Source organism: Sus scrofa, chromosome 1 (genome assembly GCF_054392235.1).
Source record: "Sus scrofa isolate SSC_HxYL_T2T_F1_AM1 chromosome 1, Sscrofa_HxYL_maternal_Yorkshire_Landrace_v2.0, whole genome shotgun sequence".
Classification (NCBI taxonomy): domain Eukaryota; kingdom Metazoa; phylum Chordata; class Mammalia; order Artiodactyla; family Suidae; genus Sus; species Sus scrofa.
Genome location: NC_139383.1, coordinates 258,310,118 through 258,329,538, shown reverse-complemented (window position 1 = coordinate 258,329,538; position 19,421 = coordinate 258,310,118). Strand labels below are relative to the sequence as shown.

The following is a 19,421-nucleotide window of genomic DNA, read 5'->3' as shown; positions in this document are numbered from 1 at the left end:
TGTGTTTTTTCTGCACTGCAATGTCCTTTCTCTATAATAACTTCTTGTGATCCTACAGCTACATAGAGTGACATGGTACATGCTTCACTGTTAACAATTTTTTTTTTTTTTTTGTCTTTTTGCCTCTTCCAGGGCCGCTCCCACGGCATATGGAGGTACCCAGGCTAGGGGTCGAATTGGAGCTGTAGCCACTGACCTATGCCAGAGCCACAGCAATGCGGGATCCGAGCCACATCTGCAACCTACACCACAGCTCAGGGCAATGCCAGATTGTTAACCCACTGAGTGAGGCCAGGGATTGAACCCACAATCTCATGGTTCCTAGTCAGATTCATTAACCACTGCACCACAATGGGAACTCCAACAATTTTTATTTATTTAAACACACAAAGAAAATCCTAAGATGCTATGGCCCATCACTCTCAACTGTGTGGCAGTACAAGGAAGCTGATTCATTATCCCAGATCTTTCTCTGTTCACATTGCCTCTCGCCCTATATACTGATGAAACGAGTCCAGCTTCAAGTGACTGTAGATTAAGTACAGGCAGTGATATCCCCCTAGAGTGGTTGAAATATCCTAAATCTCTTCCATGCCATTATGCTATTAGAAAATTGTTTCGAGCATATTTGGTTTTGGCTCGCATCCTTTTTAAAGAACTCAGCCACTGGTCATGTCAAGGAATGTCTGTGCAACTGAGTTTTCAATCTCCAATACAAAGGACACTGGAATTATATCTGTAGGTTTGAGTAACATTTGTTGGTGATGAGTCTCACCCTGCTAAAGGACTTTAACAATTCTTGGCACACAAAAAAAATCACATCAGAAATTTGACTTAGGATATTAATCCTCGCTAGTATTTGAATAGGACATCGAAAGTTTTCTGCAAAAGGAGGTCCACAGAAGGAATGTCCTAGGGCAGAAATGCATATGATGAAGGCAGCATGGACTACACAAGGGAATAACTAGAATTTGAATGATTCAGAACTTCAATCCATGAATATCGTTGAGCAAGCACCCATTGTATGCTGAAACATGTACTCCTATAAAATCATACAGTAGTATACATAAACAAGATATAATTATGAGTTCTTTTAGTGTAACTTTAAAAAAGATATGGGCTATCCAAAGGATGCTTGACCAACTCTTTGAAGAATCAACTTGTGCTGAACAATATCTTGCAGGAAAATTTTGGGTGGGTCCAGAAAAATCAGGAGCCTTTTGCATTGGCTACTTTACCCAAATCACATTTTTCACAAAGTTTTAATTTTCATATGAAGCCACACTTCTATTAGAATAGAGAACTTTTCATTATGTTCACTGTCATCCTTCTGGTTTGTTGGGTTTTTTAATACTTAATTTTGATATAAAGCATGTTCTTTATTATTCTTTCCTAGTCCATGTCATTTGCCACTTTAACAAATCATTTTCACCTATCTCAATAAAAAGACGTTAGCCTGGGCCAGATCAAGGTCCTGAAGGTTCTTCATTTCTCCAGGGATCTCCCTTCTGAGAGCCACTGCAACACTCTTCCAATTACTCATCCACCAGATTGAAAATAATCAAGCTCTGTTTTCAACTTCATTTTAAGGTTTTACAAAGCACCTAGCTCAAATACTCTACTCTTGTGATTACAGGATTGTATAAATGGCCACGATTTGATCCACAAAATGAAACGAAGATGACAGGACATAATTTATTCTTAAAGATTATTGCTAAATCCCAGGGATTGCTGTATTTTTTAATTGCTCAAAAATTTTTTTCACTTAATCTATTTAAAAATCAGAAGCATCTTCAAGTTTTTTAAAGCTTTTGGTGATCAAGACATCAGCTTGGGGGTAATGAACCTGACTAATATCCATGAGGATTCAGGTTCAATCCTTGGCCCTGCTCAATAGGTTAGGGATCTGGCATTGCTGTGAACTGTCATATAGGTTGCAGATGCAGCTTGGATCCTGCATGGCTGTGGCTCTAGCTGTGGTTGGCAGCTATAACTCCAATTCGACCCCTAGCCTGGAAATTTCCATATGCCACACATGCAGCCCTTAAAAAAAAAAAAAAAAAAAAGTTATTGTCTTGGTCACCTAGGACCTCTTGGCTATCCACATCCTGCAAACATGGCATACAGCATCTCAGCAATCACATCCGTGGCTTTGCTCAGCTCAGCATCGGGCAGGCCTGCCATTCTATCTGGGTAGAGCGCTCCCCTCTCTTTTACCAAAAAATACTCCTTTGGCATCATTTTATCTTGATTGGGCTTCCAGGTCCCCCATCCCCCTTAATGTGTCTCCCTGCCTTTTTTGACTGCTGATCCGGGGAGAAGTGGAGAGAGGCATTTTATAATCTATTCAGGGGGCGAATGACATCTTTAAAACAAACAAACAAAAGAATAAATGACACCAAACATCGTGTACCTAAAAAACAAAGGTGCATCAACTAATTGAGCCTAAGAGAACTGATATAATAAGATGATGGAAAGAGTATTTTATTTGCAGGAAATGCCCTCTACTGCTGGTAAGCCTGTCAATATAATAAGAAGGGTGGAGAATATCCCTCTCGAGATGATTTGAGAAATTACGGTGGTGAGCAACCAGGTAGCTGATGCAGTGTGAGAAGGTCTGTCGTCCACGCCTCTTCTTCCTCAGAGAGATCTGCCCTGTTCATCTGTCAGTTTAGCAGAAGCTCTGTCTGTGTCAGCCAGAAGCCCTATGGCAAGTCAATGTGTTCCCCTTGAGACAAGGAAAATTCCACAGGTCAGACTTGCCAGGCAAGTAGACTACACAAAAGCGCCGAGTGCATACAGATGCTGTAGTAAATTAAGATAATGATATTGGCTGTTTATTGTAGATAAAACATAAATCTGTAATAGAAGCATCTAGGAGATTCCAGCGCCCAGTGTATCAACATCAGAAAGAGCAGTTATGATTGTTGTCAAGGAAAAAAAAAAAAAAAATCCAGGGCCTAACATTTGGAGATATAAAGCTTTCATATCCTTCAGTCTTCTTTCCTTTGTGATTTCCACAGGATTTTCATTTCCAGAGATATTATACTACTTGCTTTCAAAGGAATTCAATATTTTCATTCAGAAAAGTAATTTCACAGGAAAGTAACACAGAGTGATGTCCTGGGTATTCATTTTCAGAGCCAATCTTACAAAGTCAATTTGTGCTGCTCGGAGCTAGGGTGACATGAAATGGTGCAGATGCTGTGTGTTTGGGTTTCCAGGGTCCTCTTCTTCCTTCCCATTCCCCTCATGCAGGACACCCCAAGAGCATTTGAAAAGAACTATCTGGCATTAAAACAAAACAGGCTGCTGACACCCTTAATAACCTCACCAGCAGCGTAATCCAGCCCAGCTCTCCATTGCATCTTCATCCCTTCTGCCTTGTAGTAAAAGTCCCATCACCATAACTATCACAGTCATTCTGCTTCTTTTCCTCCTGTTGTTATAGAAATTAGAGGAGAAAGCATCAAGCCTAAGGTGAAAGACCAGGAGATGAGTTACTTGCTCAGGTACTTCTGTGCAGATAAAAGCTAATTCTGATAAAACCAAGGCTGAAATCCTTCCAGCCCACATAAAGTCAAGGTCAGACACCATGAGCCAATAAAGTTGATAGCTGGCTGACTCTTTTTCAGAAGTGAGTCAGAGACTGACAGAGGGACAGAGGTGGCTGGAGGAAGGATGAGAAGGGGAAGGGCAAGGAAAGAAAGAGAGAGCCCCCTGCGGCCAACCCTGCCCCCGCTTAATCGAGGTGAACAGATGGACTGACAGAAGGAGAGACAGAGATGGAGGGGGAAGAAAGTAGTTCCTTTTCCTGTTCCTGTTCCTTGAAATATTTCAGGACCAAAAGCAATAAACAAGAAATCTTCGAATTTTTCATCAGGCATTTGGGGGTGACGGGACCATGAGGGCCAGCTGCCCATGGGAGTTTTTCCTGAGGTTTTTCAAGGCAGCCGCAGGGCCTAACCTTGGGGATGGTGTTTATCCCTGGGGGAGAGATAAGCGAGCAGCCCCGGCCCCACCCCCATTAGAGCAGAGTGGGCATTACCGGTGGAACAAAGGAAGAGTGCCGTACAGCAACAAGCATTTGGTTTTGATTAGGGGATATTCAGGGACTGTGCAAGTTCTATTAAAATAAGCACAAAACCATTTTAAAGGGCCTTTTTCTTTTCTTTCTCTTTTTCCCCCTCAGTTTATATTGTTAATCTTTCTTCCTGGACGGCTCCTCACAAATGCCTTTTGTTTTCTGGTGTGATTCTACGTGCCAGGACTCTAAGAAGGCAGGACGGAGGTCCCGTTCTGGCATGCTTTCAAGTCTCTTCCATAGGAGATGAAGGCTTGTTGCTGTGCCTTCAAGGGTATAAATTTAGAGGCCGCCAAACCGTCCGGAGGTAATTCAAATGCTGGTAAATGTTGGAATCCACCCTGGCCCCCTGCTCATCTGAATACCCTGGCACTTACCCCACTCAGAGGAAACGAAACCAATTTGGGAAAGCGAAGAGAGAATAAACATGCAATTAAAATGGTCATTTCTCCTGGTTTCTTCCTTTAGCTCTTTTTTTAACACTGCATCCCATTCTATAATCTGATGATGAAACGGGCCTGGTTAATTATAACGAGGTACAAAAGATCGTTGTCTTTTCCCCCACAGTGACTACAGGAGCTTTGAATCTTTTTTGGGGGGTGGGGGCGCAGAGGGTAGCGAGGAATGGGGAGAGAGGTGGATGAACGTCAAGTGAAGCCGTCATTTTGGAAGAGCCGCTATTTTTATATTGTTTCAAACCCTCTGCCAGGGTGAACATTACAGAAATGGTACTTTCCTTTCAATTTATCTATCTTCTTCCTTTCTACATAGATAGACAAATAAAAATGAATCTTTCCAGAGGCAGCATGCATGCCACTTCTATATTTTCTTCAGATAGCTTATTTTTATTCAGCTTAAAGCAGAACCTATCATTTTTATTCAAGATTCCATCCAGCCTCTCTCTCTCCAAGCAAATCTTCAAGAAGCCCTGCTGCCCTGCTTTGTTCCAGAGACTCTGCTAAAGGCCAAAAGATGGAGATAGCACACCCGTCTGGTTTGTTTTCACATCCTAAGAGAAGGGGTTGGGAGAGCCCCCTCCAGTGGAAGGAACAAGGTGGCTGGGAATAAGCATTGCTGTCTTCTCTTTGTTTCTGATTAGCTTCTTCTGCTCATCTCAGAAAGACTCTTAATATCCATGGGGAAATAACACCATTCAATGAAGCTCACCCAGCAAACGGGAAAATTCATTGCCAGTGTTTGGAAATACTTACACTTAAAGATTCCATCTCGGTGTCAAAAAAAAAAAGCATCTCACTTCTCTCTGCATCCTTTTTTGTTGTTGTTGTCCCCCCCACCAATTCTAAAGAGTTTGTGAATTTTATATGTATCAACCTGAAAGCATCTGATAGAAAATAACAGCCAACCTGTATATGAAATCGGAATAGATTCCATGTCAGAGCAAAATTAAGATCTTGATGCCTCATCGTTTCCATAATATTATCCTCGTCCTTGGTGAATAAATACCCCAGGAATACCAAACAGCGGTGGAGCAAAAATGAATATTGAAATTTAGAAAATGGCCAGTGTCCAAAATAGTAATATCCACAGGGAAGTGTTTTGACATCTGAGATAACCTCCATTTTCCTTCAGAGCTGAGCGTGCTTGATTTGGTAGGATGGATTTGAACAAACAACATTATCACAATGAATCTCAGACCACTCACCTCTTTTTTTAACCCCTTGCATTTTTACCATTCACATCCCCCCAACTTTAGAATAAGAAGGAGCTTAAAGCACAAAACTTTAAGTCAGATGATTTAGGGCTAGATTCTTTGTTCTGTCACTCTTCAAATGTCTAGCTTTAGGTACCTGAATTAATCTTTCTGAGCTTCAATTGGCATTTATAAAGTGGAGAAACCAACAGACCCATTCTCACAGGGCAGTAGTGAGGATTAAATAATAACATAGATTATAGATGACATAAAAAGCCATGGTAATTATCACAGCTAATATATTTTAAAATGTTCTCAGTCACTGTTTTAAGAGTCTTACACCTACTAGCTTATTAACCATGAGATCGGGTTATTGGGAAGATTAAGTGAGTTAATTCACATAAACGAAGTAATACATTTATGCCTAGCACATGCTTAAGGCACTATAAATGGTGATGACAATGATAATAATGCAAGCCTCAGAACCTTTCAAAAATGGAATTGCTATAAGGCATTTGACACAGATGAGGAAACTAAGACACAGAGATATTAAGGGACTTACCCAATATTACAGATCAGGAAATAGTGAAATGAGTCCAACAGTCTGGCCCCCAAACTTATCATTTTAACCATTGTGCTATATGTAAAAGCTCAGTATAGAATGTCAAATATGACATATATTAATATGTATGTATACATGTACACATAAACACAGTTGATATCCCACATTAAAAAATATTCTGGTTAAGGTTCTACCACCCAGGCCAACCCCCCAAGTAAGGAATGAAAGTTATGACTGGTGCCTGGCCTGATTTATATTCTGAAATCATTGTTTTCTCTTCTCAATACCCTTCCTGCCCATATTTCCCTTTCTGGCTGACAGGGGTTGTTCAGCTGGGCTTTGTGTGCGTTACAAAGCAGCAACAATTACATGAAGGAGTCCAGGAGCATGTTAACCACACAAAAAACCGTTGTCATAAACACTGTGCATCTTAATGCAGTGTTTCTGTCTTTACGTAAGATTAATTAAAGAGCAGATGTTCTGTCGTAGCCGTGTTAGGTATGGTTATCTTTGAGATTCCAGCTCCTCCATTTGCTGGGTTTTAATTTGCATCATTATGCATTTTGAGCCTGGGGCATGAGTAGTCAAGTGGTAAACATTAGCTATCCTGCACTGTATTTCCAAATGCACCTTCACTATTAGGCTGACTAATAGAATTCAATTCTATTTTCAGCCGAATCCTCTCCATTTTCATTTGCTTTTGACACGTTACATGGCAGGAGGAGAGAGCAAGGGAAAATGAGGGAGAGAGAGGCAGCTACAGCACTGAAGGTACACACTCCTCGAGTCAGCAAGACAGCCCCCTTCCGTTGGGTTTTGACCGTGCACACTGAGGAGCCCCCACCACTGCTTCCCTGTTACATGCAGCAGTGACAGCCCTGAAATTTCTCCTCCTGTTCTCACCTCAGAGGTGGACACTCCAGATGCAGCAAGATGTCCTTGCTGTGGTGAGGAACTGAAGACCCTAAAAGTGAATTCTGTTTTTCTAAAAGGCCACTCCTAAAAATTGATGTCAATCAAGTTTTCAGGCCACGATCAAAGTCCAATATGGATTAATTTGTCATTATAACACAGTCCCACTTGCCAGACATTTCAGGCCAGGGTTTGGGAAAGGCAGCAGATATCTGGGTTGACAATTTCATTTAAAGGACAGAAAGCTTTCTGCTTTCTTTTCATTGGTATCTTGATTTAATGAACACACAAACAGACCATGGCCATATGCTCCAAATACCAGCTCGCTGTTCTTCAAGAAGCAGCTTGGGAAAATGCCAAGGCAAGAAGCTTGGAGGAAACTTGAAAAGGCTTCAAGACATATCTTTGTAGCCTGGGATAGCAAATGCACCAGTGATTAATTACGCTGGGGTTGGACGTGAATAGGAATGCCAATAAGGCATTCGTAGCACTGCAATAGTGGGCATGTTCGCCTGATAATAGAATCCTTCCTGTTTTGATTTCCTGAGTTTCCTTTCTATTGGTAACACATTCACACGTGGGTCAGAGGTATAAGATGGCGATGTCATGCTGCTTCTCATTACAGAATCATGAGATCAGGAATGACCACAGTCAAGGAGGAGGTGCCCCTAGGAAATGGGAACTCCAGAATTTGCGCCAGAGAATTCTTTCTCTGAAGAGAAATCCATGACTCCCTCTTCCTGCAGAAACCTCCACTACCTCCCCCAGAGCTACTCAATAACCACGTAGGGGGTGGTTTGACTTTTATGGCAACACCATCTCTAGATTCTCCCCTAAATGACTTTGAAAAATGACTCCCCTCTTTCAGAATCCAGAGTAGGAGTCTGCTAGGTTTGAGAGCAAGAAAGGGTCATCTTCTTTCTCTTGCCTTCTTAGCAGATGAAGCAAGAGTCGGAGAGGAAGAAGAAAGGAGGAGTTTTATCTAGAGCAGAAAGCTTAATGGAAGGTAATAATAGGGAAGAGTGTGTCTTGATGGCAGAATTTCAAGGATTTAGAATCCAGGCAAGCTCATTGGAACATGGTCATTTAAACTCAAGTCTTGGGGCCTGTGTAATCTACTTTCTAAATTTTTTTACTTTATATATATATATGTGTGTGTGTGTGTGTGTGTGTGTATATATATATATATATATATATATATATATATATATATATATTTATACAATATATGTATTGGCCACACCCTCAGCATTTGAAAGTTCCTGGGCCACAGCAGCAACCCCAGCCACTACAGCAACCTGTGCCACTACAGTGACAAAACCTGATCCTTAACCTACTGTGCCACAATAGAACTCAATTTACATTATAATTTTTTTTAAGTTTTAGTGAGATATAAGCAAAGTTGATATACAAGGTTGTGTTAATTTCTTCCGTACAACAAAACAATTCAGTTATACATGTACAGACATCCATTCTCTTTCAAATTCTTTTCCCACATAGATTATCACAGAATATTGGGGACAGTTCTCCGCACTACATAGCAGGTCCCTATTGGCCAATCATTCCATATACCTCAGGGTGCATATGCCAATTCCAAACCCTCAGTCCACCCATCCCTCCCCTTCAACCTGTTCTCTTTGATAACCATACATTTTTCAAAGTCTGTGAGTCTGTTCCTGTTCTGCAAATAACTTCATTTGTATCCTTCTTTTAGATTCCACATATAAGTGATATCATATGATGTGTGTCTACTTCTAAGTAGATTTCCTGTATCCTGTATTTCCTAGTCTAATGATTACCCCGTGTGCACACTGAATGGCTTCCCATCACCTACAAGACATATTCTAGAATCCTTTATTTTTCATTCATAGTCCTTTATGACCTGACCCTGTCCTACAGATCCAGTCTCAGCTTCTGTCTTTTCCCGCTACACTCCATATTCCTCTTATCATACTACTTATAACAGGCTTCCAGGTGCTGGCCCTTTAACCTTTAGGCTTTTGCACTTTTTTTCCCTCTCCCTGAAATTTAGTACTCCACAGTATCTTTTGAGGAAAAATTCTGACTACATCCTTATCTCCTGGGATATTGTACCAAATTTCTCACTAATATTTCTGTATCTTTCCATCAATACCTCAAACCAAACACATTTACGACCTAATTCATCTTTTCTTTCCAGACACCATCTTCACTTTGTCATTCCTGATGGCTCTTAGTGGCACCTACAGAATATAAGGCCACCAACACTCGAAATATTGATTTTGATTTCTCCTCTAATTCCTTGACAGCCAGTTACTGGATCATTCCTGATGAGCCTACTTTCAGAATCATTCTCCTATCCAAAAATATTTATTCCCTACCTAAATTGTTTCCCAGGTTTTTCCTTTCTACTGTCACTTCCCTACCTCAGATACTGGTTTTATCTCACATGGCCTATTGGGAGAATCACCTACTCAATCTCATTTCATTCTAGTCTTTCTTGTTTTCAATCCATTTCACCTTGAACCATAGGAGTAAATTGTGATACTTGAAGTATTCAGTCAGTCATTCATTCATTTGATATATGCATATGTGTCAGACACCAGGAAGTACATTCTTTAAGAAGAGAATTCCCAATCCATTAAAATGTCAATCAGTGATTGGTAGTCACTTTTAAATGAGTGGGTATTAAGTAAATGAGTGAATAAAGCTTAAAGTTTATTTGGAGAGAAGAATTATAAAATTACCAACAGCTAAAAATAATCAAATGCTTCTATGGAATACTTCTGGACAATCTGGAATTGATTGCCAGATGAAAGATGTTAGCATTCTGGACTAATGTAATCAGAGAAACCCTTAGAGAAGGCAAGGGAGGAGAAAAACAACAAAAATTTATTGAGTAATGATTATGCCTCTAGCCCTACACTATGCTGGATGTGTATACATTGTTTTATTTATTCCTTATAACAACCCTATTAGCCCATTTTATAGATGAATCAACAGAGGCTCATGGAATTTAAATAGCTGGCCCAAGGTCATCTAGCCAGAAAGGATTAGAACTGAGGTTTGAAGCAAGAAGTATATCATTCCAAAGCCTACATCTTTCCACTGAACTAAGCTGGAAAGGAAAGAGTGGCAATAAAAACATTTCAGAGAGGCAAAGATAGCTCTCAGTTATTGGTTTGACTTGGTAGATCTCAGTAAAGGAGAGGTCAAAATTTACCCTCAAGTTTTTAAATAGAATGTTCGAGGAGGATACAGGAAGTGCGAAAGGAGTGTGCTTTTAGTCAAAAGGCAATTAGTTCATAGACTTTGTTTAGTGAAAAACTCTTGTCTCTAACTCTGGGTTCTTATATAGTTGATCCTTGCACCCTGCAGATGTGCAAAGTGTAACTTTATTCAGCCTTCCATATCTGCAGTTCCATATCTACAGATTCAATCAACCACTGATGGTATAAGTATTTAATGGAGAAGAATATGCATGTAAGTGTACCCTCCCAGTTCAGACTCCTGTTGTTCAGGGGTTAACTATATATCTCCCCTCAGCTTCTGCAGTGGACTGGAGGATGCCTGGTGTTCAGGACCCCTATAGACACCAAAATCTGAGGATGCTCAAGTCCCTTATATAAAATGGCATAGTATTTGCACATAACTTATGCACAAACTCCTGCCTACTTTAAATAATCTCTAGAGTACTCATAATACCAAATACAATGTAAATGCTATGTAAATAGTTGTAAATACTATGTAAGTAGTTGCTTCCTCACAACAAATTCAGGTTTTGCTTTTTAGAACTTTCTGGAATTTTTTTCCTGAATATTTTCTATCCACAGTCAGTTGAATCCATGGATGTGGAACCCTCTGATATGGCGAGCTGACCATATTTTGTTAAGGTTTTCATGGGTTCTGCAATGCCTGCAGGATATCAGATAAAGGCAATACTAAGCAATGAAAAATAATCATGAACTTAATTTTTAAAGTTTGGATGCCTGGTCAGATTGCAGTCTGATGTGATTTGTTTGGATGGTAAGAATAAGTATCTGGGACAGTGCTCCATCCAGTGTTGGAACTTTGCCTCAGGTACCAGCAACCTGCTCATTCTCCATTCTGCTCAGCACTGGCAGTAACAAGAACCCCATTCCATCATCAGAATGATCTAATAGTCAGAAATTGCTTCTTTTTTTGGAATCAAAACCTGTCGTCTTTTTCATCTACTAGTTCTACCTCTGCTAGTTCTCTGAAACACGATTCCTATATTTTATGACAGCCTGTGTATCTTCTTCAGTTTTTGCTTTTTTTTTTTTTTTTTAGGGTTGCATCCGCAGCATACGGAGGTTCCCAGGGTAGGGGTTTAATCGGAGCTTTAGCTGCCGGCCTATGCCAGATCCGAGCCACATCTGCAACCTATACCACAGCTCATGGCAATGCTGGATCCTTAATCCACTGAGCGAGGCCAGGGATCGAACCCTCAACCTCATGGTTCCTAGTCGGATTCATTTCCACTGCACCATGATGGGAACTCCTCCCTTCAGTCTTTCACAAGCTAGAACCACATAGTAAATTTATTGCATGTTTTTATCTGGCTTATTATATCCACTTTGTAAATGGAGACATTGAGTTTTAATCAAAGAGAGCAATATGCCCACGCTCACAGGCTCAGAAGTAGAGGAGAAAAAATTTGAACTCAGGTCTATGTGATACCCAAAACTTTATTCTTCCTATTACTGCTTTAATTTTCCCACTGGCTATTTATTTACAGATAATCCCTTTACAGATAATCTTACAACTAAATGTTTAAGTAATGCAAAGAAGAACACAAGTAAACTGGACAGTCAAAATACATATAAAAGAATGACAAAAATAGAACATTTAAAAATTTTTATTGAAGAAAAGTTGACATACAATATTATATTAATTTCAGGTGTACAACATAGTGATTCAACCTTTTTATACAGTATAAAATGATCATTGCACTAAGTCTAGTAACCATCTGTTATCATACAAAGTTATTGCAAAATTATTTATATACTCTATGCTATACATTATATCCCTATGACTTATTTATTTTATAACTGAAAGTTTGTACTTCCAGTTATCCCCTTTCACTTATTCCACCTAACTTCCCAAGTACCCCCTCTCTGAAAACCAGCAGTTTGGTCTCTCTACCTGTGAGTCAAAAAACAGAATATTTTTAAAGAAGGAAGATAATTATACCTACTATAAACTGTAAGAGAAGTACTACCTTATGTTCAAGCATTTCACTTGCTTTGAGCTTCCCGGCACTCAAGGCAAAAAGAGAAGTTAAAACTATAGTTTTAAGGTTCTTATCCCAGGATAAAAGGAAACTAAGCAGTTCATGAGAAGAGAGAAATGTTTTCCTGACACTGCATTCTAAAAAAGAATTCTAGGAAGCATTTGCCACATAGCTGTAAGAAGAAATCATCACTTAGAGGTTGAGTAAAACAACAGATGATGCCTTCAAAGTGACTTTACAGAAGATGAAGCAACAGTCTTCACACAGCTATCTCTTGTAGAGATTGTTCATTATAGCAAAGGGAAAAATATGAAATTGGTAGTCAGGGAAGGCAATTCTAAAGTGAGCAAAGCCAGTACAATTAATCAGCATTCATATAAGGGCAGAGCCAAGAAAAACTGAAGAATGGACTCCTTTACTGACCCAGACAGTTAGAGAACTTTTGAGAGGCTAACCCTCTTCTGGCCAGAAACTATGGATAGAAATATCCACACATACATGCTTTGATAATCTCATTTTCAGCTGGGTCTTATGTTTCCATTACCTGGACTTTTAGTATGGATGCCCACATGGTTCCTTACAGCTCCTTCTCTTTATCACATTTTCCAAGCTCACAAGTTCAGCTCTTGGCACTGCATTTCTCAGAATGGATCTCCTCCCCAAAGACCCTTCCGTTTGAGGAGCCCTGGGATCTTCCTTCTTCTGGTTCTGCTTCAGCCAGGGACACAGCCAGCCCAGTAGGCACCTGGTCAGCAAATCCCATAGAGAATTTCTCAAAAAGCAATCAATTCAACTGTGCTCTGGGAGAGAACTCTAGCAATCAATTCCAGACTGAGCTTTCTGGCAGCCCTGAAGGTGCAGTTCCTCTGCGTGGCTGAACGAAGCAAATTCCATCGGCTTTTGATACGAGACATTCCACTGGCACAATTGACTTTCTGTTAGGGTAATTGTGGAATCTGACATACTTTTCCAGTTGAAGCGGCAAGGTAGGCTAGGAAAGTGCTTGCAGATACAATCCAAATTTTCTTTAAAAGAAGATTTCAATCTGCTTAAGAGCTCAGATAAAATCTGTGGTTGACTTCAAAACATGGGAAGCAGTTATTCCCTCAATTGCCTTTGTTTTCCCTTTAGTTGAAAAACATTAACAAAATTCTAAAGTTAAGAATTTACTTAAAGTCCATCCATTGTCCATTCAGCCTTAGCAAACTGACTTCCTTTTACCATGTTCTTTTCTATCTAGCCTTTGCCCATATAAAGACCAAATTTTTAGATTACAATTATTGCCTAGGCAGGCTTTTACAGTCTGGGTTTCTTTTTCCACTCAGATTTATAAACACTTCTCCTGCTACATAGTTACCACATGGTTTTCATAATTATCATTTATGATGGAGCTACCCTTCCATTAAGCAGCTGCATTATGATTTAATTAACCATTTCACTATATGGACACTTAAACTGCCTGAATTATTTGGGTTATTTCCACATGACAAGTTCATTGGAGTTAAATTTTTAAACCAAATCATATAAATACAATTCTTTATATCCTGTCAAACTGATTTTTGCAATGATATTTCCCGTTTACACACTCATTGACAACATATGATAATATCATCTTCATCACAACCATGCTAATGCTAGGGATTTGTATTTTTTTGAATACTAATGTAAAAGGTATAGGGTGCCACACACACATGTCTTTAGTGAAGGGACCTAGAAATATGCAACAAGTGTCCTAATAATAAGTGTAACAGATAATAAGTGCAACATAATAATAAGTGATGTTGCTAATCAAAGAGTCCTTCTCTTTTTTCCTTGCTAAAGAGCCCAGATTTTGTCTTCATTTCCATCTTTCCTCCATGTCACTGAGAAATAAATACTGATTAGTCAAAGACAATCTTGAAAGTCCCACTGCCAGTGAAATTTAGGAAGTGGTCACCCTAGAGCATCTAGGAAGGGTTTATTTGCTTCTAAAAAGGACAGATGAAACAACTGAACACAGCTGGATACTCTATTAATAGCGTAACTACAATCATTATACCATGTAACTTTTTTTTTTTTTTTGGCCTGTAACTGCAGCATGTGGAAGTTCCCCTGCCAGGGATCGAACCTGAGCCACAGTTGCAGCCTGTGCCATAGCTGCGGCAAAGCCAGATCCTTACTCCACTGAGTCACATGGGAACCTATCTATATAACTTTTAATATACTTCTCTGACTATATATCCTTAGTAGCATATGTCTAAAAACCAAAAGACCTACAAAGAAATCTTAAAATTTACTCAGTAGTTTTTTTTAATCGTAGGGATGTGTTATAATTTTATATTATGTATATTTTAATTAATAACTATGCATTTTATATAATCTATTATAGTATACATGCAATCTGTTAGGTTATGTAGAAATAGATATATAATCTATTATTAGAAACCAAGATATATACTTTAAGAAAAAAAAGCAAAAATAAATTAAAATAGGATAGTATAATATTAGATTTGAATTGGAAATATCGATATGAACTTATGTAGATTATATATGTATATATTATATAGATTATATGTGTATATATTTTAATCCTAGCTCTTTCCACTACAAGAAGACAAAAGGAAAAATAAACCACTATCATTAAATACCCCAACAACATGCCTTGGTTTCTAAATGCCAGTCCCCACTTAAGGCAACAATAACATCTTATAGAAATGGCTAATCTATGTCTGAGACAGAAAAGTGCAAGGTTAATCTTACATAATTTATCTTGCCAGAAAGCAAAGGAACACTCAAAGACTAAATGGATTATGTCAAAAGCACAATGGAGCCAACTTGAAGGGGCTCCAACTGACAAAATTTGGGAGAATTTAAGATCAAAAATAGTTATCACTGTAATTGACTATAACATTAAATGTATGACTCCATAGTAATATTTAAGTAAAAAAAAAAAAGGAGGGGTGCTTTTCTTTATAGAAAGAAATACAAACTGATAAATGTAAAAGGAATGATAGAATCAGAACATTGCTATTTTATAACCTGGATACTTCAGTGGACACTGAAATCTTAGCTGAAAAAGAATGTGATGGCCAAGTATCATCCCCCTACTCCCAGATTAATTTCTGAATTCTGGAGAGACTCTATACCTTTGAGATATATAACTGTTACCACCTTAACCAGGCAATCAAATCAATATTACCAAGAGTAGGGCATCTTGATATTGTGCCCGACATGCTGCAATATGCAATACATGCATTACCCATGAAGTTATCTTGCCAGAAATAATCTGAATCTACTGAAGGCTCTATGTCTGATGTCTGGATACAGTTAATTGAGGCAAAAGTTCAATGACACCATAAGGAAACAATTGTATACATTTAGAATGTGGCACTTATTACAAAAACTGAAGTCTTCAAAACATCAGTGTCTTGATTAAAAGATATGGTGACTATTCCAGATTAAGAAAGACTAAAAACTCTTTAAGCAAATGTAATGGGCACAAAATAATTGGATCCTAGATTTAAAAAAAAATAGATATAAAATATATTTGGGGACCAATGGGGAATTTGAATATGCATTAGAGTTGAATGGAATTTTTAAAAATATTCTGATGCTTGTACTATTCTTATGCAGGATATTATCCTTATTCTTAGGGGATGTATGCTGAAGTATTAAGAATGAATTGTTATGATATCTGCAACTTAATTTCAAAGGGTTTAGCCAGAAGGGATACTTTTAATTTTCCTATTTTCTTGAAATTTTTCAAAATAAAAAGTTCATGAAATAAAAGCAAGATGAATGAGTAAAAAAAAATAGGCCTATTTCTTCTACTAGGTGTTATTGCTTAGTTGCCATAATCAGAAGTACTATACTCAGGTGGTAAAAAGAGAACAGCAAACAATGTAGAGGGTCCTCAGAAAAAAAGAGTTACCATATGATCCAGCAATCCTGACCATAGGAGTATATCTGGACAAAACTATAATCCAAAAATATACATGGCCCCCATGTTCATAGTAGCACTATTCACAATAGCCAAGACATGGAAACTAAATGTCCATCAACAGATGAATGGATTAAGATGTGGTACATATACACAATGGAATACTACTCAGCTATTAAAAAGAACAAAATAATGCCATTTGCAGCAACATGGATGGAACTAGAGAGTCTCATACTAAGTGAAGTAAGTCAGAAAGAGAAAGACAAATTCCATATGATATCACTTACATGTTAAATCTAAAATACAGCACAAATGAACCTATCTACCAAACAGACTCACAGACATTGAGAGCAGACTTGTGGTTGCCAAGTAGTATGAACTAGGAGTTTGGTGTTAGTAGATGCAAACTATTACATTTAGAAGAGATAAGCAATGGGATTCTACTGAATAGCACAGGAAATTCTATCCAATCTCCTGGGATAGGCCATGAGGAAAAGAATGTAAAAGAGAGTATGTGTATAACTGTGTCACTCTGATCTACAGCAGAAATTGGCACAACATTGTAAATCAGCTATACTTTAATAAAAAAATAAAGAACCTCACATAAAAAAAGAGAAAAGCAAAAAAGGAAAGAAAAAGGACGGAAGGAAGGATGGAAGGAAGGAAGGGAAGGGAAAGGAAAGAAAGAACAAAGGAAGGAAGAACGTTAGTTTCAGGTATACAGCAAAGTGAATCAAAGTTAGTTTCAGGTATACAGCAAAGTGAATCAGTCATACATATAAATATACCCATTCTTTTTTCCCATATAAGTTATTACAAACTATTGAGTAGAATTTCCTATGCTAAATAGTAGGTTGTCATTAATCATCTATTTTATACAGTAGTATATATGTTAATCCCACCCTCTCCCCACAATGGTTTCACCTGTGGTAACTTTAAGATTGGTTTTGAAATCTGTGAGTTGGTTTCTGTTTTATAAATACGTTCTTTTGTGTCATTTTCATTAGATTCCACATATGAATGACATCATATGATGTTTGCCTTTCTCTGCCTGACTTATTTCACTCAGTGTGATAATCTCTAGGTCCATCCATGTTGCTGCAAATGCCATTACTTCATTCTTTTTAATGGCTAAATAATATTCCACTGTATGTATGTACCACATTTTCTTTATCTATATCTCTGCCTAATTGCTTCTAATTATATGAATTATAACATTTCCTTTCTTTTAAAAGCAGTTGAAGTATTGTAACTTGCAGATAAAATTGTTCTAACTATTGGGATAAGTAGCAGACAATAAAAACTTACCTTGTAGCAGCCACTATAATAAATATAGTTATATGTAGTATACACTTTCAATGTTATACATCCATATGAAGTAAGTATCATTACTATCCTCATTTTCTTCAGATGTGGAGGCCAAACTGTAGACAGATCTTATTGAAGGGCAACAGGCATTAAGTAATCCAGCTAGAACTCAAGCTAAAGCAACCAGTAATACCTTTTCACTGAGTCCAAGACCTTCACACCCAATTGCCTGTTTGCCAAGTCTATTTTAGTCTTGAATGCACTTTTTGAATTTAAATTATTACAGTTAATTCAACTTTCTTGATTTCCACTATAAAACATGCTTATCTCCTCAATTCCTCAAGATTAAATCCTAGAGATATCCATTGATTTATTTGTTTACCTCCCCATACAATATCCAATCCATAAGCAACATTGTTTTCCTTTACTTCAGTAATATACTCAAAATCCATTTTCTTTTTTTCCATCCCAGCTGCTACCATCTGGATTGAAGCTTCCAGTATCTCTTATACAAGTGCAGACCTCATAAGTGATCTCTATTCATTCAATTTTGCTCACTGAATCTTCTCTCTACACAAGAGTGAGAGTGGCCTTTCCCTGCCATGAATGATCTGATCATTTCACTGCCATGGTTAATGCTCCCAAGGACTTACCATTAAACTTTAAGTCCAAATAGTCAAAAAGGTCCTATAGAATATTTTCATGTCTTTCTCTCCAGCCTCATCTGGAACCACTCTCCCCCAGGTTCACTACATTATAGCACACACACCTTCTTTCTGTTCCTCAAATACAACAAGCTCAGCCTTGGTACTTGGTCTTCTCTCTACCTGAAATATTCTGCCCCCAGATATTCACATTGTTGTATCCTTCAGAACATTCAAGTCTTAGCCCAAGAGACAGATACCCAGGCTCTATACAACACACTATATATGCGAAATGCTCACAGTCACTCTTAGTTGCCTTTGTAAAAATTAGTATTTCAAATGATCATGTTCATTCATGTGTTTAGTTGTTTCTTTGTCTTTGCTTTCCCTCTCCCCAACTAGGATCTAAGTTTAAGAGGAACAGGCATTTTATTTGTCTTGTTTACAAATTTAGCCCTTGTTCTTAGAATGACACCTGGCACATCATAAGATATTCAATAAGTGTTTGTTAATGAATGAATTAAATATTGAATGGCTCTTAACAACCAGATTTTCCATCTCTCCATAAAATAATATGTATTCTATTATATTAATCCAGGTTGCTTTTTCTTGAATGCACACCCTCTAGTTTCTTAAAGTCTCCCTTATAAAGCAGTCAGAGAACAACAATGAACAATAATCTTTCTCACAATTTTTTTTTTGCCATATAGTTTGTTCTCTTTTTTTTTCTCCTATTACTTAGAAGATGAACACTCAATTTTAAGCTATACCAGTGGTTATTATTATTATTATTATTATTATTATTATTATTATTGCTTTTTAAGGCCATACCTGTGGCACATGGAGGTTCCCAGTCTAGGGGTCTCATCAGAGCTACAGCTGCACACCTACACCACAGCCACAGCAATGCCAGATCTGAGCTGCGTCTGAGACCTATACCACAGCTCTTGGCAACACTGGATCCTTAACCCACTGAGCAAGGCCAAGGCCAGGGATCAAACCACAACCTCATGGTTCCTAACCAGGTTCATTTCCACTGCACTAGGATGGGAACTCTCCAGTGGTTATTTTCAAATTCATAAAAATGCTTTTACTGATACTGCTTTAA

General features: G+C 38.2%; 1 long non-coding RNA gene across 11 annotated transcripts in view; it reads right to left on the bottom strand.

Moving 5' to 3' along the window:
- LOC110256021 (uncharacterized) overlaps positions 1-19,421 on the bottom strand; it is a 494,788-nt gene that overhangs the window by 137,400 nt on the left and 337,967 nt on the right. The window lies entirely within an intron of this gene.